Here is a 26,553-nt window from a genome sequence, read left to right as displayed (position 1 = left end):
AAATGTCCAAACCAGAATAACCAGAATTCTGGGTTAAAAATGAATTCCCTGTGAGTTTGGCTTGTGTGAATTGATTTCTTGACAAGATGAGATTTCTTATACGCAGAGCTGAGGGCCACATCTTATTTCTGAGAGATGGTAGGGGCTTAGTTATGATTACACAGATAATGGCTCTCTGCTTTTGATCCATCTCAACAGCAAGTCTGAGGTTTCCAGCTCGGGTTATAGGGAGAATGGTGAGGCCATTAGCTAGGATGAGGAGCACACACTCTAGAGTTCAGGAGACAGGTCAAGGATGTACATATGGTTCAGAAAGATCATCCCTCAGAGGCTAGAAGTCTGTAAGCCTGACTTGGGAAAGGGAATACAGTAAAATGAGGAACTGGAGATAGTGTCTTAATTCAATGTTATAGAGAATTAAAGTATCTACTGGTTTGCAAGGCCAGGACAGAAGGATCGAACTTTGAATCAGGAAATGCTAGAGGTAGTACAGTCAACACAAATCAAGTCCATGAAGCAAGCATGAAGTTCGATTAGATGTCACAATTATGTCAGCTCTGGATGGGTGCAGCACTAGAACCAGGGTCAACAAACAGAGCCTTAGGGGACAAAGATACAAGACATGGTAAATAAGACTGGTGTATGACCAGCTAGAGGAATTCCTATGGAAGGCTTCCATTACAAATGACATTTTTTTTTTTGGAAAGGATGGAATTCTACCCATATGACCATACAGAACCTACTTTAGTCTTAAACACCCTGACTTTGGAGCCCAGATTCTGAGAGAATCTTAGGGAAATCTCGTATCTAACAGACCAGGGAAGGATCTCAAAAAGGAAAAATGGACTTGAAAGCAATCAAGTCCTTAAACTTTTTGACCATGAAGACTACCACTTCTCCCATCTCAAGACTAACATGGCTTGTGAATTGCAATGAGAAGGGCAGCCTGGGAAGGTTAGGAAGCAGCCTGCACTCTTCCCTGACTAGGGTGTGGCAAGCCTTCAGGGACACTCAGCTATGGATGCTGAGAAAAGTCCCATCTCATAGGTAGAGCATGGAAGCCAGCAGGTACAACCACAGACAAGAGGTCTCAATAGATAGTAATAAATGTTCCATCAGGAACTTGAGATGTTTGGGGGGACCAAAACCAGACTCTAGCAACAGGGATTCCTTGAGCAACTGGGAAGCAAGGCAGAATTCATGGGGAAGTCCATCTGTAAGCTGCAAGACCCTTTACAGCCAAGCCACAGTGCAAGGAGAGGGTTTGGGGCCTGAGAGGAGGCCTGACCAGTGCAGGCAGGCCCTGAATCCTGGAGGCCCTGAGTCCTTGAGAGCCTTGGGTCCCAGAAGCCCTGGATTTTGGAGGCTTTGAGTCCTGGAGGCCCTAAGTCTGGAGGCCTTGCGTCATGGAGATCTTGGGTCTTAGAGAGCCCAAGGGCTGTACAAAGCCTTGGACACAGAGACTCAGGCCAGAGATGCCGAGGCAGGGGTCCATTTTCCCTAATGAGGTGGAGACAAAATTTCAGGACAGGAAAGATGCCCAACTTCAGAGTCATGGCACAAAGTCAGGATCAGATCAGCCTAAGGGTAAAGCCGAGTTCCAGAATTGCAGGTAACACCGAGTTCCAGAATTGTTTCCATTCCTCTGCCTGAGATTGGGATTGTTTCTGGGCCCTATAGGGGCCTGGAGGGGAGTGGGAGCGGTTGATGGCTGGCAAACAGCCTGTGCTTCAGGGAGACAATACCTACAGAAGCTGGAGCTTTGAGTCCAAGAGCATCTTAATCCATGGAATGCTAAAGAAAGAGAATACACTAATACCCTTCCTAGAAGCCTCATTTACCTAACAGCCACAGGCTAAATGCAGGACCAGCTCAAATCCAAAATTCCATTTAGCTCAACACTTTCTCTTGAGAATCCTTTAAAACATTGATTGTTCTTTTCTGCCCACATAAAATATACCTGACCACATCACACTTCAACCTTTCACTAGAATGTAAAAAAAAAGGAAAACGAAAAAAAAAATTGCCTGCTATCTGTGGCTGTAAAATCAGCCAGACCAATTAAGTACGTGACAGGAAGCTGAGAAATACATGAAGAGGTAAATTCAAGGAAAATTAGGAAATAAACTGACAGCCTAATTTCCACCGCCTTGGCAGGAGAAGAGAAAGAGCATGTGTACAGCTTCCTGTACTGAGAGGGGGCTTGAAACAAGGAAAGAATTAGGGCTTTGTCTCCTGCAGCTTTACTGGTGATCCAACAACAAAGAAGAAACAGTGAGAAGCAGCAGCAGATGGGGATTCCATATTTTAGTTACGAAGAAAACCAAATGTGCTGCATGACCAGATAAATCTGACCAGGATGAATAGCTTCCATTGATGCTTAGAATGTTTTCATGGTTGTAGCAAAGCTGCAACTGTCCAAAACATCACAGAAATTATTTTCATCTATACTTAGAAAAATACACATTTTTAAAGAAAAATACATTTGTGACACATTCACAGGTGATCATTAGACCCTGTCACAGAGTGCCCCCCCCCCACCCCAGTCAGCATTACTGTGTGTCACAGCTACACTCACCTTCAATTCTGGGACCTGTCTCAGAACCTGAAGCCTGAGGCACTCAGACACACTGACTGTAGGTATACCCGGCAGAGCAGCAAAGGGATGTGCATTACACAACGGGATGCTGTGAGATTGTGATAAACTTCTAAAGAACAGAGAATCTTCTGGAGAATAAACGCCGGTGCAGTCTGCTTGCATCATCTTTACAAGGAACTCATGATGGGATTTTCAGCAGCACCTAATCTGTCAGCGCCATGTCAGGAGAGCTAGACCGGCCTGCCGGCAGCCTCCCAGATTGCCACTAGGTGACGTTCTGGGTCCTCTGTTTGGCCACTGTCTCTGGAACTTCTAACTCCCACACTGAGAATGCTTCTGGCAAGTTAACATCAGGCCCTTGGCTGTCTGATTTCATCAGGCAACCTCACTGCCCTCACTTCAAGCTACCCACCTTGGCCAAACCTGCCTAAGGGCTCTGGGAAAGCACACATCCTCTGTTAGCCACCTCCACCTCAAGCCACAGATGTTTGTTCATTCAAAATAAGCAACAGCCAACCTGTATTGTGTTTACTCTGTGGTAGGCACCTTGCAAAGCTCCTTATGTATATTAACGCAATTAGTCCTTAAACAGCCCGAGGTACTCTGCATCAGCTATTGCACAGATGAGAACAACCAGAGGGCAAAGGCGTAGAATAGTGTGTGTGCCCAAGGTCACTTGTGATTTAGTGGTGGGATGGGGCTGAAACCCAGTTCCCAGCTCTCTGTTACAAAGCTGTTCTGTCTCTACTTGAGCCACAGATACTGGGTCCTGTGTATCTGACAAAGAAGAAAATACAGTCTCGGACCTACAGGAACCTCCATGGTGCTGACTAAATCAGATAAGTTAATAGATAAAGCAAGGTGAGAAGGGCCATCCAAATGAATGCCATAGGAACAGCCTTGGGGAACAAGGGAATTTTTAGGTTACTAAGGGGGAAAGATTGACTAGGGAAAGGGGACAGGGGTTCCAGACAGGGGAGCAGGATATATGAAGACTGGTTGCTAAGAGCACATGGCAAGTTTGGGGAACAGCAAGTGATACAGTATAGGAGAAGCATGAAAGGGAGAATGAGGTGAACAGAGGGTGATTTGCGAGTGACCTACATCCACACTAAGGAGTTTGGGTTTTACTCTGAGGGCAATGAGAGCCCTTGAATTATGGAAAGCAGATCTGTATTTTAGACAAGTGATTCTGGCAGCAGATGGGAGGGCAGTTTGGAAGGAGGCAAGCTTAAGTTCAGAGAGATTGCAAAGGACACTCCTGTGATTGTCCAGGGCAGAGGGGGTGGACATATTTGGATGGGACCAAGAGATATAAAGAAAAATGAGAGATGGCCAGAGTTGCAGATGGACCAGTTATAGAAGGGGGGACCAATCAAGGGAAGGGGGGGATCTTCTCAGGTATTTGCAGGGAGAATGTTGCCTTACACTAATAAAAAGAATACAAGAGGAAGATGTTGTTTGGGGGAAAATGAGTTCAATTTGGGACGTTCTGAGTTTGAAGCTTTTGTGACACATGTAAATGGAACTGTCCCCTTGCAGTCTAGAGCAGGGCCATCAGTGCTTAATGCTAACTGAAGCCAGAAAAGTGGATGACCTCACAGGGGTGTGAGAACAGAGAAGAAAAGAATGTCAAAGACGGGACCTTGCAGGGACATCCACAATTAAGGGGCAGGCAGAGAACAGGAGCTGGAAAGATGATTGACAAAGGCTGGCCAAACCGTAAGAGACCAATCAAGAATGCAACATCAAGGAGGCCAAGAGAAAGACTGGTTGAAAAACCAGGTAGTCAGTGGGGATAAAGTCTCAGGGTTATCAGTGACCAGAGGGGTGGGGTGGAAGTCCAAGGACAGGGAGCTGATAGAGGTGCAGCAGTCGAGAAAGTTACTGCTAAGATGGGAGAAGACACTCTTGAGTTCTGTAGTTATGAAGAGGTGCATTGCCGGAGGAAGATTTTGAGTCAGGGAGGGAAGATGCATGTCTTCTTTTCTTTGGAGACATCTTGATTGTTACTCTTAGCCAACCTCCCTCCGGTGACTTCAGTCTCTTCCTCTCTTCGTTTCATCCACCTGAACCTCTAGACTAGAATGTACACTGTGCCTGAAGTGTAGCAGACCTGCTCTGACTCCCTACCCTCCCACATTCTAGTCGTAGAACACTTACCCTTTGACCTTCAGCCTCCTCACCTTCAAAATGAGGCTAAGAAAGCCTGTAGGACTTGCCTGTAGTTGCAAGTGAAAGAATGTGTTCACTACGCCTAGCAGGTGGTCAACCAAATGCCAGTTCTCTCTTCTCCTACTAATTCTGTGACCTATTCAAGTTTTTGTTTTGCTTGTCCTGTTACACCTTAACTCTCTGTACTACTGAGCTCACTGTTGTCATTTTTTTCTCATCTTCCTCTTTTTAATTTACAACAAGAGCTGCCCTGCCCCATCCCCACCACCTCCTGAGAGCCCCCTCCGAATCATACATGACTAAGATAAGGTCATCTGCTCCTGCTCACCAGCGCGTACTACTGCTGCCTCTCAGACTTCCTTCTCAGTCACTCTAGAATTTGTTCCTCATGTCTTGTCTATGAAACATCCACTTCTCTAACTTCTGTGGTCCTGGGTACTTGTGGTTTTCCATTTCCTGATTGTTCAGTAATCCACTGTTAGTTCTTCTTTACCAATTGTGAACAACCACTGGAGCCCCACCAGCCATCCTCAGCTCACCTCTCTCTAATCCCCCAAGAACTCACCCACGATGAAGACTTTACTCCATCTCTCTGCCTCTGACTCCCAGATGTCTTTTTCATATGAAAATATCATATTTTTAACTTACAATTTGCAAAAAAAATTTCTCAGTTATGTCATTTGCTTCACTTGGCCTATCTTGTGTGATAGGCTGAGTTAGTATTATCTCAATTTTATAACTAAAGGAAAAAAACCTCTGAGAACTAGAAAATTTTTAAGTGTTTTTTCCTGACTTCTAATATAAGCCATATTCCTACATTTCCAGTTGTCTACAGGATAGACTTATTTGGAGACTCTGTCTCTGCTCACATCTTCCTTGGGTTTCTCCTCCCTCTCAAACCAATCCCACTCAGCTGGTGTTATTGGGCTGAATGTTTGTGTGCCCCCAAAATTTTTATGTTGAAGCCCCAGCCTCAAATGTGACTGTATTGGAGACAGGGCTTTTATGGAGTTAATTGATGTTAAATAAGGTCACAGGGTAGGGCTCTGATCCAATAGGACTAGTGTCCTTAGGAGAAGAAACACTCTCTGCCATGGGAGGACATAGTCAGATGGTGGCCACCTACAAGCCAAGAAGAAAGGCCTCAGAATAAAACCTACCTTGTCAGCACCTTGATTTGGACTTCCAGCCCCTAGAACTGTGTGAAATAAGTTCTTGTTATTTAAACCTCCTGGTCTGTGGTTATTTTGTTATGGCAGCTTGAGCAGACCAATACAGCTGGTGGCCATTTGGGGGATGTTTGCTTTAATTTTTCTTTCTTGTATATCTTACATCCAATCAGTTGACAGAGTTAGCTCTACTACTTTTGTATGACGTGCCTTGAATTCTCTCCGTGTCTTACTCTCCATGTACAAAGTCATCACGGTCCTTGAATTTTGTTCGCTGATGCTTAGAAACTGTTAGCATCTCCTGACCTGTATACCATCGTGAGATTAAACCATCACAGAACCGTGGGATTTGATGGTCCAGGTGAATTCACAGCCCCATCAGACCTCTCCCTTTCCTCCTCTCATACATGTACGTCCTCACACTATGTCGCCGTGGGTTTGTAGTTCTCCACCGCATGCAGCTTTAATAGCCACCCTGCGGTTCACTACTCCCCGACAATAATGCCCTTTGTTTCCTCTGTCAACTTTAGAGTATAATTTGGATTTTAGCTCCCAGAGCTACTGCATACTGTGGAATAGCGAATAGGACATTCTTTTTATAGTTCATGGAAATGTTCAGAGGAGGGAGTTGGTATAAGATCGTGGAGCCATATCTGCCACTTACAAGCCTGGGGATCTTGTGCAAGTGATTTATCTTCTCTGGGCCTCGGTTTCCTCATCTGGAAATGGCACAGGGAGGGTGAAGTATCTCACACAGTGTGAGCACTCAACGATGTTGACTATTATGATTAAACTTCGAATTGGGGGCCCAGAGAAATGATTTAAAAGGTGAAAAGGCCCTGGGGGCATGAGTCACACTGGAAAAGCAAGGCTGAGAGATGATTTAAGGATAAAAAGAAATGGTGCCTCTGCAGGGAGGAAGCAGTGACTGAGCACTGGTTCTTTCACTCACTGGCTTTGTGAGTTACCCTGGGCAAGTAACTTCATCTCCCTGTGCCTCCATTCCTCCTTGGTAAAATGGGGGCAGTGATAGCACTAGTCATTCTGCCACGGGGCTGCTGTGAGGATGAAGTGGGGTGACGCACAAATGGCACCCAGGCCAGGGCTGGGACGAGAGAAAGCACAGCGTGGGAGCTGTTATTACTGCAAAGGACCGCAGACTGAGCCCCTCAGGTTGTGAAGAGAGGATGCAACCCTCTGGATTGGAAGAGTCTGCAAAATGTTTGTCCCTTGAAATCCCAGAGGCCCCAGAGTGCTGACCAGATACGTCTCCCTGACTCCCAAACAGGGAAGTATCATTGAGTGCCTGGTTCTTGATATCCAAGACTGCTAACTTAATAGTTGGAACTGGCCCCAAATGTCATGGAAGGCATGTAAAGCTTCGTATACTTTCTGGCCTCCTGGGAACAGTTTTGTACTTTCAGATTTTTTCCAAAGGGATAACATAAATTAAGTTCTTGGAGACCAAAACAGAAATACAGACAAAAAGAATGGAGGTGACAACATCTTTTGATTATTGAGGAGCTGGGCTTGTCCCCAGGTTTCCAGAATAAATGGGGTCAGGAATTCCCCTTTTCCTTGGAGTCAGCACTTTGGAGCATTCTGCTGCTCCAATCCCTCCCTTTCCCTGTCTCCCCGCAAAGTGCCTCAAGGTGCCCCAAAGTGCAAGTCACTTTGCAAACCACCAGGCTAATGCCCTTTTGCCTTCCAAATGCCATTTACCTCCCCAGGCCTCATAGCTGGGTCAGCACCTTGACCCAGATCTGCTGTAAAACAGTAAATGTTGAATAGTATTTATGGCTCTGGAAGTACCCTGAGGAGGAAATTCTCTAACTGACTTTCTCTGTATTGTAGGGATTCTCCTTAACAGCTCTGGGGCCAGAGGGACTTTTCAGCCAGAGTCCCGGGGCCTGATAATTCACCCTGAAGGATAATTGGAGTTTCTGCCCCATGGCCTATGCAGAGTTTTATTGTCTAATTCTTGTCCTCTAGTTAGGACTCCACATTTGGAAGTTGCAAAGCTCACAGAGCCCTGTCTTCCCAGGTCCCACCAACCTGTGTCTGATTCACCCTGGAACTCAGCAGGCAGAAAATTCAGTGTGTTGTTCATAGGCTTGCTGTGGGTTTCTGGAGTAGCTTGAAACCTCTGAGGAAGGGTCTTTGGATCTGGCCTGTGTTCCATACAGAGAAGACCTGAGTGAGCCCTTGCAGCAAGGGCGGGGAGGCTTTCACAAGCAGTCGTCACAACAGAAGGAGGACCTCTGTGGTGACCGAGTGCACTGAACACTTTCTCCCTTGTAATTGCCTAAACTAAGTGGTTTATTTTTATTTTTTTATTTGAGAGAGAGAGAGAGAGCGCACGTGAGCAGGGGAGAGGGGCAGAGGGAAAGGGAGAAAGAATCCCAAGCAGGCTCCATGCCATCATGGAGTCTGATGCAGGGCTCAATCCCACGACCCTGGGATTATGATCTGAACCAAAATCAAGAGTTAGTCTCTCATCTGACTGAGCCACCCAGATGCCCCCTAAGTGGCTTCTTTTATAACCAAAATTTCCAGACCCCATCGCCATCTCTCCTCAGATTCTTCAGGAACCCACCGGGATACTGAAGGAGGATACTGCGAATTGGTCAGTCTTCCTGACCTGCCTGCTGACTAAATTCCAGAATGTTCAGAGAAAGTTCAGAAACCCCCAAAATAAATTTTGAATTTCATTAATTTGATTTCCTATTTTAGCTCTAAAGACTAAGCACCTTATGATATCAAGTTTCCTAATCAGAATATTTTCATAAAATCGTAGCAGTTGGATTGCCAACTTTTCAGTGATTTTGTCCAGCCGCTGATCCACATGTGCCCTTCAGTTTGCATCGGCCTTCCTCTCCTTTTAGCACCTTTCCCGACTCCTGTGAGCTTAAGGGAGCCGCCAGAACTTTCCTGGCCCGGGCTCTTCCTAAAGCTGCTGGGCCCTCTTGAACTGTTGACTGTTAGGTCCAGTTTGGGAGTGGGACTGGATATGTAGCACACACTGGCTGTGTTCCCACTGAAAGGGGAACTTTGCTCAGACCACAAAATGTGTGGTAAAATGACATCCACCGCCACAAATGCACAGGGACAGACGGAAGAAGCACCGTAAGAAAATGTGTATTGCTAGAGTTGCCACTAGGGCAAAGATCTGTATGGATGAAAAGTGACCATTTGGAAAGCGCTAGTGTGGCCAAAATGTCAGAGGTCAGATGTCAGCATCAGACTTAGAGGTGAACAACAGTTGCCTTTTTTTCTACCCCTTGCAGGTAAGCTTTTCTCCTCTGTTTGCTTGGTTGCTTTTCTCCTCGTTTATACATTCTCCTGTGACGTTCCTTTCTGGATAATTTTCCTGTGCAAAAAGGTGCCTATGAATTTTGGACACATTTGTGGATAATTGCCCCTTCAAATTGGACTTTCTTCACAATTTCATTCTTTATTGTGTATTTGGAGGGTACAAATGCTTCCAGAGAGCAAATTATCCCCAGAGGCACAGCAGGAGCTGAAGCCTAGCAGAAGGTCGGCATCCGAGCATGTGAAGGGGCCTCTCTCTGCCCCCAGGAGTGAGATGTGTGGCACTATCTCTGACGTCCTCCTTCTGCCTCTGTCTTTGCTTAATTTCCTTGTTTCATTCTCTACTATTCTCCCAAAGCTAGTTTTTCTTCCATGTTCTCCCTAACCAGTAACACTCAGCCGCTACAACAAACAAAGACAAATTGAACGCAAAGAACCCCGAACACACAGGGACCACTCTGGGCTCCTTAAACATATAACTTCATTTTTTAAGCATTATTTTGACTACGTGCTATCTTTTCTCTGGCTCTTATAACTTTTCTCAGCTCTTTGTTAGTAATAATGTTAATAATGTAATAATCCTATGACACGGATTATGGATTTAATTTTATAAAAATACCTCGACAATTTTTTGTCCCCAAATGCCCTTCACCAGTGTATGCAGGAAGAATGGTGGTATCTGTGATTTGCCCAGTTCCTGGCCTCAGGAAGGCCTCAGGGCCACTTTGCATCTGTCTCTGATTCTCCAGTCTTCGAGTTGCAAAGACAGAAGAAAGACAGAAGCCAGCAAGTGTCATCTCAGAAGCCATTGCCCAACTCAGTCCAATAATTTCCTCATGACTGTGTCAGCATTAGGGACTTTCCTTGCCTGCAATGAAAGTGCCTAAGAGCCATGACTCAGAGGCTCCCTCAAAGCCCACTCATTCAAAATTAAAACTCCCTCTCTTTCTCTTCCATCCTACCGAGCCATCTCATATTTCACCATCAAATTCACTTTTTAGAGCCAAGAAATCATTTACAAAGGGAGCTTGTTAAACGTTCTTTGTTTCCTGGAATGATACCGAGGCATTGCGATGTCATAGAAAAACTTTAAATTGCAACAGGATCCCAATCCCAGCTCTACCCCTTGCTAACTGTGTGAACATTAGCGAGTACTCAACCTCTCAGAGTTATCCAGAAGACCAGGAGGCAACACAGGTGAAAGAAAGCCTCCGACACGAAGCTGCCCTGAGCCTGGCACAGTCAATGCAGTGTCATGCCTAATGCAACTCTGCCTGTTGCCAAGGGAAGAAAAGCCTGAGAACTTTTTGGCATGCCGGATGTGGGATAATTGATAACAAATAGATAAGGAGGTGTGTTTTGATATGTATGGAAAAATGGAAAACCAAGGTAATGGCCCAGGAAGGTGCCCTAGGAAGCTGCCAGTGGCCCCGGGGGCAGTGGGCATCCGTAGCCTAATGAGGAGAGGGCACGGAACAAGAGCAAACCACGGGCTTTCCTCCTCCCCTGGCCTGTCCTGCTGTCCAGTGTCTTCTCCAAGGGAGGCCTGGCCTCATTACCCTCCTGTCTATGCTCTGGTATAGACGTTACAGAGGAGCTGATGGTGGTCCCAGTACAAGTTGTCATCTCTCACCTGCACAAAGGACACAGTCTCCTGAATGGCTCCCTGCCCCCACTCTTGCTGTTCTCAGTTCATTCTCTACACAGTGGCCAGAGTGACCTTTCCAAAAGGCATATCTGACCATATTACTCTTCTGTTTATCACCATCACATCAGAATCAAGTTCAACTCCAGGCACATCACAATGTGGATCTTGTCATCTGGGATATTCTCTCCATTCCACTCCCCTCAGTAAAGTCCATTCCAGCCTCGTGAACCAACACACCTGGCTTTCTGTTGCCTATTTACTCTGAGCTCCAGCTCATCACCTGGCCATCTTTTACCCAATCTCAGGTTTCTTTATGACATCATTTCTTCCAGAAAAAGCCTTCTCTGCCCCCTGGAGCTCTTGGCTGGCTACTGCCCCACCTGGCCCTGCTGCCCCATGGGCTTTCTGTCCCAGCACCTACCCCATGGGCCAGCCATAGCTCCTGTCTAACCCCACCCACCAGACTGGTCACCACTAACGGCAGGAGGAAGCCTCACTTGTCTACCACTGTATCCTCAGGCCCTAGCATGGCTTGTGGCACATAAACATGCTCAAATAAATGGCCACTGAATGAGCTAATGAAGGTATTATTCACCTCCCTCATTTTATGTCTCACAATAAATATTTTCTAAGGAAAAGAATCCCGATGGTCTTTTGTAACAAAATGACGTTTGCACATTTTTCCTCACCAACTTTCCACTTCTTAAATTCAATCTAGGCTCTGGGGACAGGCATACAGAATCAGTGGCATGGGGGTAGAGGGGTATTGACAGAAAGAACCCAAATAGTGCTCTGTTCTAAACACTGTAGAAAGGGACACTGTATCTCTGAGGGCTGACAGTTGTTTTTCTCACTTTGTGCCAAGTTCCCCGTAGGGATTTGTGTCTGCCAGGAAAACGGACTTTAATCCTCTCAGAGAATTTATAAGAGAACAAAGTTATCGTTAAGGTAAAACTCAAAATACAATGAAACCAACATCCTTTAAAGAATCGGCAATGCCCCCACGTACTCTGTAGACCATCATGTGTTCTGTACTAAACATGAAAAGACGGGAAATTGTTTTTTTTTTTAATGATAAAAAAATTCTTGTTTTTATAATGTACAATAAAGGTATGTACACTGGATCCTTTTAAATTCTTCCAGCTTAATTAATCTTTAAATCCCTGGAGCAAAGAGGCTGTGCTCCCCGCTTTCCCTCCACTTAATTCTTCTGTCTATCCCCCACCCCCACCCCTGTCCTGTCCTCCCTCCCTTCCCCTCTCTTTTTCCTTCTAGTTCTCTTCAAATCTCCTTCCCCTTTTCCTTGAAACCTCTCTTCGAAACACCAGAGAAACAAAAAGTTTACTTTCCTGACCCTGGCTCTTCTCAAGGACGCTTCCAACTTTTGAGATGCTTTGGTTCCCACTCACTGCTCCAGCTTCTACTAGTTCCCTTGTCAAGGGCATCAGCCTACACTGCCACTAAGTCATCTATCCGATAGGAAGAAGTTTTGCTTTAAATACTCTGAAACCTTGTACCGTTTTCTCCATGGGTCAGTTAATGATATAAAGAGGTCAATAGGTTCAACAGAGATAAACATAAGCTATTAGCTAAACTCCACATTCATTAATGAATTAATATATTTATGCCTTCCCATCTAGTCTTTAATTTCATTTATTTTTGAGAGAGACAGAGAGCTTGAGTGGGGAGGGATAGAGAGAGGGAGACAGAATCAGAAGCAGGCCTGGCACTGTTAGAGCAAAGCCCGATGTGGGACTGGAACTCACCAACTGTGAGATCATGACCCGAGCCGAAGTCAAATGCTCAACTGACTGAGCCACCCAGGCTCCCCTACCTTCTCATCTATTCTTAACAGAGCTCATGTACTAGGTTTTCTGCAAGGACTCCATCTTCGGGCATTCTTGGTCAGTAGAAGGGTTGACACCTGCACATAACTAACTCCAATACAAAGAAGGCAGTGGTCAGTGCCCCCCAGAAAATCACAGATATGGTGCTGGAGGTTCTGACATAAATTTGATAAGGTGCAATGGCAAAGCTGAGCAATCCAGACAAATGTTTGTCTTTCTCTCTTTGGCTGCTATGTTAAGGAGAGCCCACTGGGTAACTGTACAAGCTCTCGTTAGGCTTTTATCTTCCAGGCTTAGCCTTGGAGGACGAGTGTGCCTCCCAAGTCTGGTGTGTAAGACAAACTTGAAAAATGGGAGTCTCTGAGTCTGGAATACACATGAGATACCAAAAAGGCCCAAGGTGATCCTGACACAGAGCAATGAGAACATTGCAAAAATATGTTATTTTTCTTCCAGAACAGGTGTTATTTATGTTGTCTTGTACCCTGATAACCCCAGGTGGGTAGGAAGGCAGAATGCTAACAGATGCTGGGCTTAATTTTGATTCATTTGGAACATTCTGGAGCCCCAACCTCCCTATCTTTTAACCAATGCACTGGAAACAAATCCATGTCTTTAAAGCATTAGTAAGTTGAAACTCATAAATAGATTCTCATCTCAAGAGTTTATGTGGGTGAGGTGGATGATAGAAATTTCTAGAGGTTTTGTTCATTTTATGTTTCCCACAAATTACTTCTGCATTATTAATATAGTATTAAAAGAAAGATCTGGGTGGCTTGCCTGAAATTGTACCTCTCCTTCCCTTAATACATATTGATCTCAGGCATGGGTCAGAGACAGGAAAATGTTTCAAATGACCTATGTCAGCTATTATTTTGCTGGCCACCCATTAGAACAATCTGGGAAATTTTTGAAAAACAAACCAAAACAAAACAAAAGACTACTACACATGACTGGCTTACCTCTAAAATCTAGGTTTTAGTTATTTTAGGGATACTTTTTAATTTCCTCAGAATCAGGTGATTTTGGCTGAATGTGCAGCTAAACCACTGAATCAGGTCCCAAAGAGGTAATAAACAGATTATACACATATGCTCTCAAACACACACACACACTCTCTCTCTTTCTACCTCCACGTAAAACCACTGACACCTACATTCTCAAATTTAACTTCCTCTCCCCCAATATATTGCCTCTCCCCTGAATGGGAAAAAGATACATTTTACATAATAAAATGACCCAGTTGCAGGGTGCCTAGGTGGCTCAGTTGGTTAAGCGTCTGACTTCAGCTCAGGTCATGATTTCATGGTTTGTGAGTTTAAGCCCCATGTGGGCTCTCTGCTGTCAGCGCAGAGCCCACTTCGGGTCCTCTGTCTCCCTCTCTCTCTGCCTCTTGCTCTCTCAAAAAATAAACATTAAATGTCCCAGTATATAAAAAATAAGAAAGATGCTCTATGGCCAAAAGCAAGGGAATGCTTGAGTGAGATGTAGCAAATCTCTTCAATGCAACAATATCCAGCAATTTAAAATTACCGTTATGAAGAATTTACAGCAATGTAGAAACAATTTATGCTCTAACGGGAAAAAAATTATCATTAAGTAATCCACACTGTATGGACACAACAGTGGAGATCAAACTAAAACTATATGCAGACATGCAAAAAAAGAATGAAAAGAAATATCCCCCAAAATGTCAATAGAGACTAGCTCAGTAGTGGTTTTTACTTCCTTCTACTTTTCTATACTTTCCCAACATCTTTTAAACTGCCATGTATATGGTAGGAAAAAAGTTTACACTAGAACAAAATTAACATACTTTTCAAAAGTCATTCTTCCGACTATGAAGTGATAAGCAAGGTCTAATTCTCAGTAATGAATTAACAAAGCAAAGATGAAAATGCTCACCCAAAGGTTTCTGTGTTTCAGCTGGCTTTGCTTCGGTCTTCTCTATTCCTCCCACCTTCCTCCTCCAAGTAATCCAGCTTTTTCAGAAGAAAAGTGAAAGAGCAAATTTAGTTTATAAACAGTTTCAGCTCACAGCAAGAAGATAAGGAACTTTGGTCAGCTGGTGTTTCTGTGCTTATAGGACTTGGTGTGGGTGTTGGTCTGGCTTCCTTCTCAGGAAGAAGGGGGAGATATTTCAGCTAGGGACTACCTCTAAAAGGAAGAAACCTTTTAGGGATTAGCCCTGTCTCTCTAACACTGTTTTTATCAGCATCTTTCCCAACAGATCTGGGGAATGTGATGAGTTAGAGTCACCCGTATTAGGCAGCTATTGGTTCTCCTAAATGGTTTTTGTTCCCATGACAACACTAACATCAATGTCACCTCATATGCCTTATAGGTATAGCACTTTAGAGTTGTTTAGAGCATTTCCCGTTACCCACTTGCTTTTCCGATTTATTTGCACATGGGTGGAGGCCTTCCCCATTCTACTGCAAATACTGTGTTGGAGGTCACCAGTGACACTCATGTAAAAGGTCCTTGCTCAGTCCTCATCTTCCTTCCCCAATTTGTTGCACAGTTAACCAAAGCCACTTTCTTGCAACTTTCTCCTTTTTGTTTCTCTGACTCTCCTTGTTCTTTTTCTACCCCTTCAGTTGCTTCTTCATTGCCTTCCTTTCTGATTCCTTTTCTTCTCCTTTTCTAAATGTGAGCTTGCCCCAAAAGTCTGTCTTCTGACCTCTTCCTACCATATTCTCTTGCTTTTATGTATGTTGTCCACATCCATGGCCACATTTAATATGGCTTCTCCCAAGCATATACTCCCCCAACTACACCATCTAATAAATGGCACCACAATGGTTCAACCAGTTATTACGTCTGTAAACCTAGAAGTCATTCTTAACTCCTCTCTTTCTCCCACAACCATATCCAAGCCAAACAATTCTATTTGTTCTAGCAGCAAAATGTGTCCTCAATCCAACCATTTCTCACTTTCCCAGCCCCCATTAAAATTCTCATAGTTTTTTGTATAGAATGTTGCAGTAACATTAGACAAGAAATAACAGACACCCAAATTGGAAAGAAATAAGTAAAACTATGTCTGTTTGCAGATAATATAAAATTATATGTAAAAAACCCTAAAGATGCTACATACAAAATAAAATCTGTTAGAATAAACAAATTCAGCAAAGTTGCAGGATACAAAGTTAACACACAAAAATCAGCTTGCATTTCTATATGTTAAAAATGAATAACCCAAAAGGAAATTAAAGAACAATTCCAATTACAGTAACATTGAAAAGAATAAATAGGGGTGCCTGGGTGGCTCAGTTGGTTAAGAGTCTGACTTAAGCATCCTTGGCTCATGGGTTCGAACCCCACATCAGGCTCTGCACTGGAAGTGTATAAACTTTAAAAAAATAAACTTTTTTTAAAAAAGAATAAATAAATAAGGTATTTAGGTATTAATTAAGGAGACTTATACACTGAACACTACAAAACAGTGCTGAAAGAAATTAAAGAAGACATAAATAAATGGAAAGACATCCCATGTTCATCGGTTAAAAGACTTAATATTATTAAGACATCAATAATATCCAAATCAATCTACAGATTCAATACAATCCCTAATAAAATCCCAATGATATTTTTCTCAGATGTAGAAAAATCTATTCTAAAATTCATATGGAATCTAAAGGACTCCCAAATAACCAAAACAATCTTGAAAAAGAACAAAGTTGGAGGACCGATACTTCCTGATGTCAAAACTGACTACAGCACTACAGTAGTGAAAAACAGTATAGTCTTGGCATAAAGATAGGTAATAGCCTAATGAAGTAGAATAGAGATCTCAGAAACAAACTCACATATAGGGTCTAGTAACTTTTAATAAGGGTGCCAAGACCATTTATAGGAAAAGACAGTGTTTTCAACAAGTAGTTCTGAGAAAATTGGATATTCACGTGTGAAAGAATGAAGTTGGACCCTTACCTAACACCATATACAAAAAATTAACTCAAAATAGTTCAAAGATCTAAGCAAAGGAGCTAAAACTATAAAACTCTTAGAAGAAAACATAGAGGAAAGCTTCATGGATTTTGCAATGATTTCTTGAATATAATACAGATTTTAAAAGAAAAAATAGACAAATTCGACTTTATCAAAATTAAAAACTTTTGTGCATCAAAGGACACATCAAAGGGTAATAAGTCAATCCACAAAATGGGAGAAAATATTTGCAAATCACATATCTGATAAAGGATTAATATCCAGAATAAAAATAGAACTATAACTCAACAGCAACAAAAACTAACAACCCAATTTAAAAATGGGCAAAGGACTTGAATATAAAGAATATAGAGGGGCGCCTGGGTGGCTCATTCAGTTAAGCCTCCGACTTCAGCTCAGGTCAGGATCTCACGGTCCATGAGTTCGAGCCCCATGTCGGGCTCTGGGCTGATGGCTCAGAGCCTGGAGCCTGTTTCGGATTCTGTGTCTCCCTCTCTCTCTGCCCCTCCCCCGTTCATGCTCTGTCTCTCTCTGTCTCAAAAATAAATAAACGTTAAAAAAAATTAAAAAAAAAGAATATAGAAATAGAAAATATACAAATGGCCAACGAGCACATGAAAAGATACTCAACATTACTAACCATTATAGAAATGCAACTCAAAACCACAATGAGGTGCTACTTCACACCCATTAAGATGACTGTTACCCAAAAAAGAAAAAATAACAAGTGTGAAAAGGAAGTGAAGAAAACAGACTCTAGTGCATTGTTGGTAGGATGTGTGTGGTTTCTCCCAAAAAATTAAAAATAGAATTACCCTCCATATGATATGGCAATTCTACTTCTGAGTATATGCCCCAAAGGATTGAAAGCAGCTATTGCACAACGAGGTACATTTTAAGAGCCATTTGTACACTCATGTTCATAGTAGTATTATTCACAATAACCAAAAGGTGGAAGCAACTAAAGTATCCATTGATGGATGAATGGATATGCAAAATATAATATGTACATACAATGAAATATTATTCAGCCTAAAAAAGGGGAGGGGGGAGTTCTGACACATGCTACAACATGGATGAACCTTGAGGATACTATGTTAAGTGAACTAAGCTAGTCACAAAAAGACAAATACTGTGTGATTGCACTTTTATGAGGTATCTAAAGTAATCAAATTCAGGAGCCTGGCCCAGCAAGTTGGCACCAGCTACATATTTGTGCCCCTTCTCCAAGCTGCTGGCTCTAGCCAAGTCTCCCAAGCAGCTCTGCAGTGCAATCAAAGTTGTACATTTGGGAGCCACCACATAACAGACCTGACTGGCTGCAAGTTGGACTGACCTTGGGCACCTCCATCTTCTTGTGAATCTATCTCATCAAACAACATAATGAAGGTGTTTTAGAGTATCAGAGAAGAAATGGGCTGGAATAAACTTCTGAAATACTAACACAGTATGCTCTATATAGTGATTATACCAGTTTCTTTGGATTCACCAATCTGTTGAGTTGTAAATATGAGAGAAAAAGTTATATGTGAGTGTATGTCAAATCAGCATTTGTGTTTTGCGTCATTAAATGAAAAAACAAAAATACTTCCGTATTCTTAAATAAAATAAAATAAGTCAAATTCATAAAGACAGAAAGTACAAGGGTGGTTGCCAGAGGCTGAAGGAAGGGGGAAATGAGGAGTTATTGTTTAATGCATATAGATTTTTGGTCTTATAAGATGAGAAAAGTTTTGGAGGTGGATAGTGATTGCATAACAGTGTGAATGTACTTGATGTCACTGAACTGTAACTTAAAAATGGTCAATTTTATGTTACATAGATTTTACCACAATTTTTAAAAATAAGTAATTTTTAAAATAAATTAGAAAAAGTCCAAAAAAAAAAAAAAAAGAATGCTGTATAACATCCTACCTAGTTGTCTTCCTGTTTCCACCCTTGTTATTCTACCCTTGTTTTTCAAGAGTAAATCAAATCACATCGTCTCCTGCCCAGAACTCTGCAATGGTTTCCCAATATTCTCAGAATAAACATCCTTATAGTCAAAAACAAAGCAAAACAAAACAAAACAAACAAAAAAGTCCTTATAGTCCACAACGGTCTGACCTATCAGTCCGTCTTATGTATCTGTGCAACTTCATCTCTATCCCTGAGGACTTTCCTACTGCTGTTCCAGGCACCTGCCATAATGTCCCTGTCCCCTTACTTCCTCACTTCATTTGGGTCTCTGCTTAAATGCCACCATGACTTTCTTGACCTCCCTTTCTAAAAGGCCCCTCCCACACACACACACTCTACCCCCTTAACCTGCTTTATTTTGCTTTACAGTGTTCATCACCATCACTATTTCTTATAACATCATATATTTGTTTGTGAATCATTGGACTCCTGTAGTATGTTGTGTAGACATCTCTAACTCATTGGGGTTCTGGTCACCACAGACATCGGCAGCTGCCGGTGTTCTTGTCCCACCCTTGGCTCCCTCACATGTTATCAGGAGCCCCACGCTTAGGCCTGTGGATATTCCAGCTTTCTTGTCCATTCCCTGCCCCTGAGAGCGGCTGCCCTTGACCACCGCTAGGCAGAACAGCTCCACAAATTGTATGCTCTTACACATCTGAGGAGGCGGCCACAAAGGAGTCCCCGGGGACATCTGGGTGCTGAATTCTCAAGTATCCTAAACACACTATAGACAGTGAAGTTGGAGGAGGTTAGTTCCACAGCCTCCCTGTCGCTTGGGACAGGAAGTACTGGAGGAGGACCAGAGAGGGATCCTCCAAAGCATGGTGCCAAGGCCAGTGGTTCCTCATGCCCACATCCGTGAGCAGTCTGCCTTCATGGACCCATTTCAGCCTCCCTTTCAGGTCACGTTTCCTGTTGGTGGCTCTCTTTCTCCTTTCCCAGGCTCCGGTCAAACGGAACTGTTTGTTCATCTCCCAAAATAAAAGGCACTATTTTAGGGCCTAACAGTAGCACAAAACGGTAAGTTGTGTTGGATAGAAAACATCAGTTGCTTCTTTGAAGATAAACAAGGAAGGCTTTGTTTGTTTTGCCTGTTTAGAATTTGTTCACTGGACCTGGAACAGACCTTAAAAATCATCGTGATTCTTCCGAAGAAGTGCAGGCTCAGACGTGCAAAGGGTCTCAGTCCTGGCAGGCGGCTACGTGGCTGGTGCCACACCAGGCCTAGAACCTGGGACAGGGGTCTGAAAAGCTGCTAACAGTCCCCAGGGCCTGTGCACCTGACCCCACTCCACTAGGGTCCTCTGCCAGCCCAAATACCACAGGAAAGACATGCTGGGTCTGGACAGGTCTAGGTCTCCTACAACCCTGGAAACCACTGATTCTGCCCCTGCCCCAGCCCTTCCCAGCCTTGACTCTGGCCGGGTGATAGGAGTCAGAACCACAAATCCTTCCTTATCCCATCTGTAGTTTCCACAAGTGACAAAAGTCTTGAAACTTGGAGAAAAATAAAAAAGTATGTCTTCCTCAAAAGTTCTGGGCTGCTGCCGCTATGAAGATGAAGAGGAAAGGGGCTCCTGGAACTACTGTACAAATGTCCCACAGCTCTCCCACAATGACTGTGGCCAGGACAGTGTGGTGACGTGACCTTCACACCACAGAACCGGGGGTACGGCGGGTGGTTAGCTGTACTGGCTCTTCATGGGGCTGTGGAGAAGGGGCTGGAGCCGAAGCTGCTGCTCAGAGAACGAGGTTCTTGCTGGGCCTGGAACTCTGTTTCTAATATTGGATTGACCCAAGTGGAAATTAACAGTGGACAAATATCACAACATTACTATTCTCACCTTCAGAAAAAAAAAAAAAAAAACGCTTGAGAAACAAAGTCTACAGGCAATCATTATAGGTGTTCCTTCTCCTCCCCGAAAAGTTCAGCAAACTGGCTAATGTCCAACTCATTAAAATAAAAGCAGTGGAAAAAATTTCACCCTGCACACCCAGAACTAAGTCTTGCCTATCAGGTTTTCAAGGAGCAGAATAAGACTCCTTTTGATGGTTAGAAAGATGAGTGAGGAGGGAAAATTCCCCTTTTTCCCCTCTACCTCTGAATCTGTAAACCTCAGGGAGGGAGAGGAGAAATCTCTTAAGACTTTCTTTTATTTTTAGAACAGTCTGGAATTTCTAAGCATTCCAGAGGCAGGCAGTCATTCACTGAGAAGGATCCACTAAAAAGTCTCTTTTTTTGGTACAATTTGGCCTGATAACACAAAGAGATGAAATCTTACTATAATCCAACTTTCCAGGATGGCAAATGAAGGCATTTGTTTAGTGTAGAAACAGAAAAGATCCATGACTTTAAACAAAAATATAACCCTAAAAGAGCAGAGAAATAAATCAACACATTTTTCTAATTTGTTTTTCCTGACAACCTCGAGAAAAAAACAGGAATAATGTCAGCCTGTTTTATGTGTAGCATGTTTCAGGCCACAGAGATCTTCTCTGGAACTCATAGATTTTCTTTTTAAGTTTATTGATTTATTTTGAAGGTGGGGGGGAGCGTGAGTGGGGGAGGGTGAGAGAGAGGGAGAGAGAGAGAAGCCCAAGTAGGCTCCATGCTGTCAGCGCAGAGCCCCACATGAGGCTCAATCCCACGAACCATGAGAGGGTGAGGCATGACCCGAGCCAAAATCAAGACTCAAATGCTCAACTGACTGAGCCACCCAGGTGGCCCAAGGACTTCTCTAAAACTCTTAAAGGCCTGCAGAATTCCTGGAAAGATGAGAATCAGCTCTGATTTTGAAGGAGATCTCAGTTGGTCCTGGATAACAAAGTGAATTAAGGAAAATCAGGGCCAATTTCTTGCTGATTTTATTGACACACCAGTCACAGAAGTTTTACTCAGACTTTTAGAGACATTGATTTGAATCTAGCAGGTATATTCTTGTAAACACAAACCTGGGATTCTTAAAAAGTCAGAACTAGTGTTAAGGGCATCAGGGAAAGTGTTTATTTTCATAATGCAAGATTAAACACCAAGGAAGAAGTCAGTATGAATCATGTTTCTATTTAGGTCATTAACAAAGGGAAGGAGTGGAAACAAAACTTGAAACCTTGAATTTAGAAAGCAGCAAAGTTTATGCATGGGAGGGCTCATTCTGTGATAAGACAAACAGATAAAAGAATTACCCAGTGTAGTGGGCTGAATGGTAGCATCAAATGTATGTCCACGTCCTAATCCCAGAGTCTGTGAATTTTTTAAGATGTTATGAATTTATTCTGAATCAGAGTAAATTGTATTCACTGTGGCTCAATTCCTTACAAATCATAATCCTTGATAAACACAGTTAAGCAGTTTTAATGTTTATTCCTTACTTATAGTGGATACACAGCAGTTTATACACAAGGCAAAGCCAGCCTGGTTTACTGGGAGTAGAAGTGTGGTGAGGGGATCCTGCCACAGCCAGCTAGCAAGAGGTAAATCCACCTACACCCTCTAGGACCTCCTTCCTGCTGAGCCATCACTTGATGGTAAGGGGAGAATTTATAAACATGAAGTTTAACATGGCAGATGATGGAAAAGGACTCTTGAGAAAAATAGCAAATGAGCTACCAGAAAACCCTAAGGAATGTCCTGTTCTCAGCTTTCCCTGGGTCAAGTCTGAGTTTGAAGCTGGAGCTTTAAGAATTAACGTAGGGGGTAAGGGGCAGGGGACCCTCCTGATCTCCCAGCTCATGGCCAGGCTCTGTGCCAGAGCACCTGGGGCTCCCCGAGAGACCCTGTGAGCAATTTCCACCTAGTTCCAGGCAGAGCGGCAGAAGTGGTGGTGTTACCCTGATTTCCCTCTGCGCTTGGTCAGCCCAGGCACTGCTTGTGCCCAGGCATTTAAACAGCAATCACAATGGCAACAGGCTGAAGGCCTGTGCCTCCTCCTTTCACATCTGTACACAGAAGGATGACCCATCTTGAGCAGAAAACCTCAGAGACATTTGGGAAATAGAGATGGGGAGGCTGGGGACAAGGACAAGACAGGGGGAGATAGTTGGAAATGGACTGTCACCCCAGATGAAGACCTCCGAGCAAGACCATTCATCTGGTTCCTTTACCAGTGAGGCAGGATCTGAGGCCCACCTGGCAGCCTGGGGCTTGGGCTTGCTTACCCTCAGTTCTACTCCTCACCACCACCCCACCTTCTCCTCTGCTCTCTCTGGGGTGGGGTGGCAGGTTCATCCCTAAAGGATGCATATCTCAGACCCCCAGGTCAGCCCAGCTTCTGGCTGGATTTGGAGTGTGGAAGAAGGCAGTGAGGAGCCAGGGTATTTCTTCTCATTCTCCCTTCCTTCTGATGGCAGCTATGTCTCCTCTGTGGCTCCAGTTCCTGCCTTCTTGGCCCACCATGGCCCCAGATCCTGCAAGGAGACCCCTGGGCTTGGGGAAGGCCATGTCCTCCCTTTGTCCCTGCAGCCACCATGGTAATCACCTCCCATTGTGGGTCATCTCTGTGTTACCTCATGCCTCTCTCAGTCAGCTCCTCCATCACAGCATAAACCTTCCCTGTTGTAAATACTCAGAGTGGGCTCTGTGTTCCCGATTGGACTCTGGCAACTACACCACCCCAGCCCATGTGAGCTGATGGATGGGCTTCTCTGATGAGCTCTTTACTCTATGAGGGGCATGTGTTGATCACACTCAGATGCTCCCACAATCAGTCACTAGGCATCCTCCGTGGGCCCAGCCCATGCAGGCACTGCCACACACACACATGTATCATGTACATTGCAATGACCCTTTGAGATATTGTCAGATGACACATAGCCTAAATAATGAGGTGGGCACATTTCAGAGATGCTGAGTAATTATGCATCCTCCGACCATTAGCAATGTCTGGGATACAAACCATAGATCCCTTTGACATGATAAACCCATCTATCCATATTAAGTGATTTCTACTTACCAACAGAAATGATGGACTCTTCTTAGTATTACTGAGCTTTTCCACGGCACTCCCATTTATTTGGCACTGTAGTTTTCTTAGTTTCTCAGGCTTCTCTCCATTTCAACAGCCCTGAAAATGGGGGCAGAATGTTCTTCTTCAATTGGGCATGCTCAGTAGAATGAGCACAAGCTGATGGCCCAAGAAAACAGTAACACAAAATGCATCATGCATCCAAGTATCTAAAGAGTACTTTACAATTGCTTTAATAGCTGGAGACCTCAGAATTCCACATAGCCCAGGACATCTGAGTCATTAGGGAGGTCACACGCACCAAGCCACTGAGGAACTGTCCAAAAGAACCAATTCACTTTGCGTTTCACAGATGAGCCATGAGACTCCTGTTGATGACTTCCCAGGGCCCAATTAGCACTACTTTCTGCTCCAGTGGGGAGGGAAAGATGCCCCAGGAGGAAAGGAGCTTTGGCTGGCAGTCTAACCTGGGCTCTGTCCTGGTGGAGTAGAGAGAGGTGGGTTTGGCAAAGGAGTAGATGCTGTAGAAAAACAAACAGATGGGAAACATGCAGTGAAGAAGGCATTCTGACATCTGAATTTTCCACACTCCAGGAATGTCAGTGTTTATAAATTCCTTCCCCTGGCGTACATAAAAAGACTCTTCTGTTTTGAACATGTTAGGTAATTAGGAGCCTGGAAGGATGAAACCCCAGGAAACCTAGTAGGATACATTAAGGAACCAGCTTGCTGTATGGCTGTTGTTTTTCCTCTCTGTATAGAAGAGTAGAAAAGAATAAATGAATTTCTCCTATGGGCCAGAATTAGAAAAATCTCACATGTCTTTGTAGCACCACTGTCTATACGGCCACTGACACATAGTAGATACTTAGTAAATATATGTGTGTGGATGAAGAAAGAAATGAAATAATCTTGCCAACTTCAAAAAATACATCTTCATTTATTCTTTTTTTTTTTAAATCCATTTGTCCAACAAACATTAAGCAGAGTTGGGAATGCAAGCTAGTGCAGCCACTCTGGAAAACAGTATGGAGGTTCCTCAAAAAACTAAAATAGAACTACTCTACGACCCAGCAATTGCACTACTAGGCATTTATCCAGAGGCTACAGGTGTGCTGTTTCGAAGAGACACATGCACCCCCATGTTTATAGCAGCACTATCAGCAATAGCCAAAGTATGGAAAGAGACCAAATGTCCATTGAGGGATGAATGGATAAAGAAGATGTGATATATATATATATATATATATATATATATATATATATATATATATACACACACACAATGGAGTATTACTCAGCAATCAAAAAGAATGAAATCTTGTCATTTGCAACTACGTGGATGGAATTGGAGGGTATTATGCTAAGTGAAATTTGTCAGTCAGAGAAAGACAAAAATCATATGACTTCATTCATATGAGGACTTCAAGAGACAAAACAGATGAACATAAGGGAAGGGAAGCAAAAATAATATAAACACAGGGAGAGGGACAAAACATAAGAGACTTAAATATGGAAAACGAACAGTGGGTTACTGGAGGGGTTGTGGGAGGAGGGATGGGCTGAATGGGTAAGGGTCATTAAGGAATCTACTCCTGAAATCATTGTTGCACTCTATGCTAACTAATTTGGATGTAAATTTTAAAAATAAAAAATAAAATTAAAAAAATACATTGTTGCTAAAAAACAAACAAAAACATTAAGCAGAGCTGTGTCAGTCCACATAGGATGAAGATATACAATAACACCTAAGATGTGGGTCCTGCCCTCAAGAGGGTCACTGCCAGAAAACGAACATTTCTGAGTACTTGTGCCAGTGGGGGCCAGTCCTAGGGCTCAGCGAACACTACAGGTACCTCTTTTTTAAAAAATAAGTTTATTTATTTATTTTTGAAACAGAAAAAGAGAGAGCACAAGATGGAGTGTGGTTGCAGAGGGAGACACAAAATCCAAACCAGGCTCTGAGCTGTCAGCACAGAGCCCGAAGTGGGGTTTGAACTCACAAACTGTGAGATCACAACCTGAACCAAGGTCAGACACTTAACTGACTGAGCCACCCAGGTGCCCCTCTGCTATAGGTAGTTCTGTGTGAATGACAGCCATTCTGGCTTTGAAGATTAGGATAAGGTGTAGCTTCATCAGTTCCCTGCTGTGAGAACTCCCTGGTGTTCCCCCTGATGTCCTGGTGAAGTAGAGACCCTCTCATCTGGCTCCCATCAGCTGGCTCCCATCAGCTCTTCTTCCTAAGGAAGAGCACAGCAGAAATGGCCTCTCAGAGGCTGTGGGGCAGGAGCTGGCTCTGGAGAGAAGTGGCTGCCCCAGATGGAAAGCAGGGCCTTCATGGCAGAGGGAATTTTGGAGAAACACCAGGTACTCTGCAGGGAACAATAGCCAGCCTTAGCTCCACTCTGCCTCACTACTTCCAGCTGTGTGTGTGTGTGTGTGTGTGTGTGCATGTAACTTACCCTCTCTGAGCCTCTTTGCTCCCTGTGAAATGATAACAATGATGTAGCAGTCCAATGGGGATTGTTCTGCAGAATAACTAAGTTAATGCATGCAAAGCACTCAGCACAGGACTTGATAATACATCAATATACAATAGTGGCTAAGTTTGGGGAAATGATGGAAAGAGGAATGGAAAATAGTACCTATTAGCAAGAAGCTGAAAGAATAATAGCTCGGATAAGACTTTCACAAAAATTATATATTTGATAGACTATAAACATTCCAAAGAAAAAACCAGATGAATTAAATTCCTTTAGTATTGATTATCTTCTAGGCCAGTGCGATGGTCAATTTTATGTGTCACCTTGACTACGCTATGGTGGTTTGGTCAAACACCAATCTAGAGATTGCTGTAAAGTATTTTTTAGATGAGATTTACACCTAAATCAGTAGACTTTCAGTAAAGCACAGCGTTCTCTGT

The 26,553-nt window shown here is 43.5% G+C and overlaps 1 protein-coding gene and 1 pseudogene across 5 annotated transcripts in view; one reads left to right on the top strand and one right to left on the bottom strand.

Moving 5' to 3' along the window:
• CYSLTR2 (cysteinyl leukotriene receptor 2) overlaps nucleotides 1–23,752 on the bottom strand; it is a 40,165-nt gene extending 16,413 nt beyond the window's left edge. For 2 of the 5 annotated variants that reach the window (XM_060637220.3, XM_060637221.3), the window contains exon 1: nucleotides 10,889–11,800. The gene's annotated coding sequence lies outside the window, so the exon portion shown is untranslated. Of the gene's footprint in view, nucleotides 1–10,888; nucleotides 11,801–14,655; nucleotides 14,999–22,821; nucleotides 23,073–23,615 lie in introns of those variants that run through there. The other 3 variants (XM_060637218.3, XM_060637219.3, XM_060637217.3) reach the window with 3 other exon arrangements.
• Nucleotides 1,407–18,414, top strand: LOC132680580 (NADH dehydrogenase [ubiquinone] 1 subunit C1, mitochondrial pseudogene; annotated as a pseudogene).
• Nucleotides 23,753–26,553: the final 2,801 nt, after the last annotated feature.

Source organism: Panthera onca, chromosome A1 (assembly GCF_046562875.1).
Source record: "Panthera onca isolate mPanOnc1 chromosome A1, mPanOnc1 haplotype 2, whole genome shotgun sequence".
Lineage (NCBI taxonomy): Eukaryota > Metazoa > Chordata > Mammalia > Carnivora > Felidae > Panthera > Panthera onca.
Note: the sequence above shows the minus strand (reverse complement) of the source record. Positions and strands in the feature narration are given on the sequence as shown.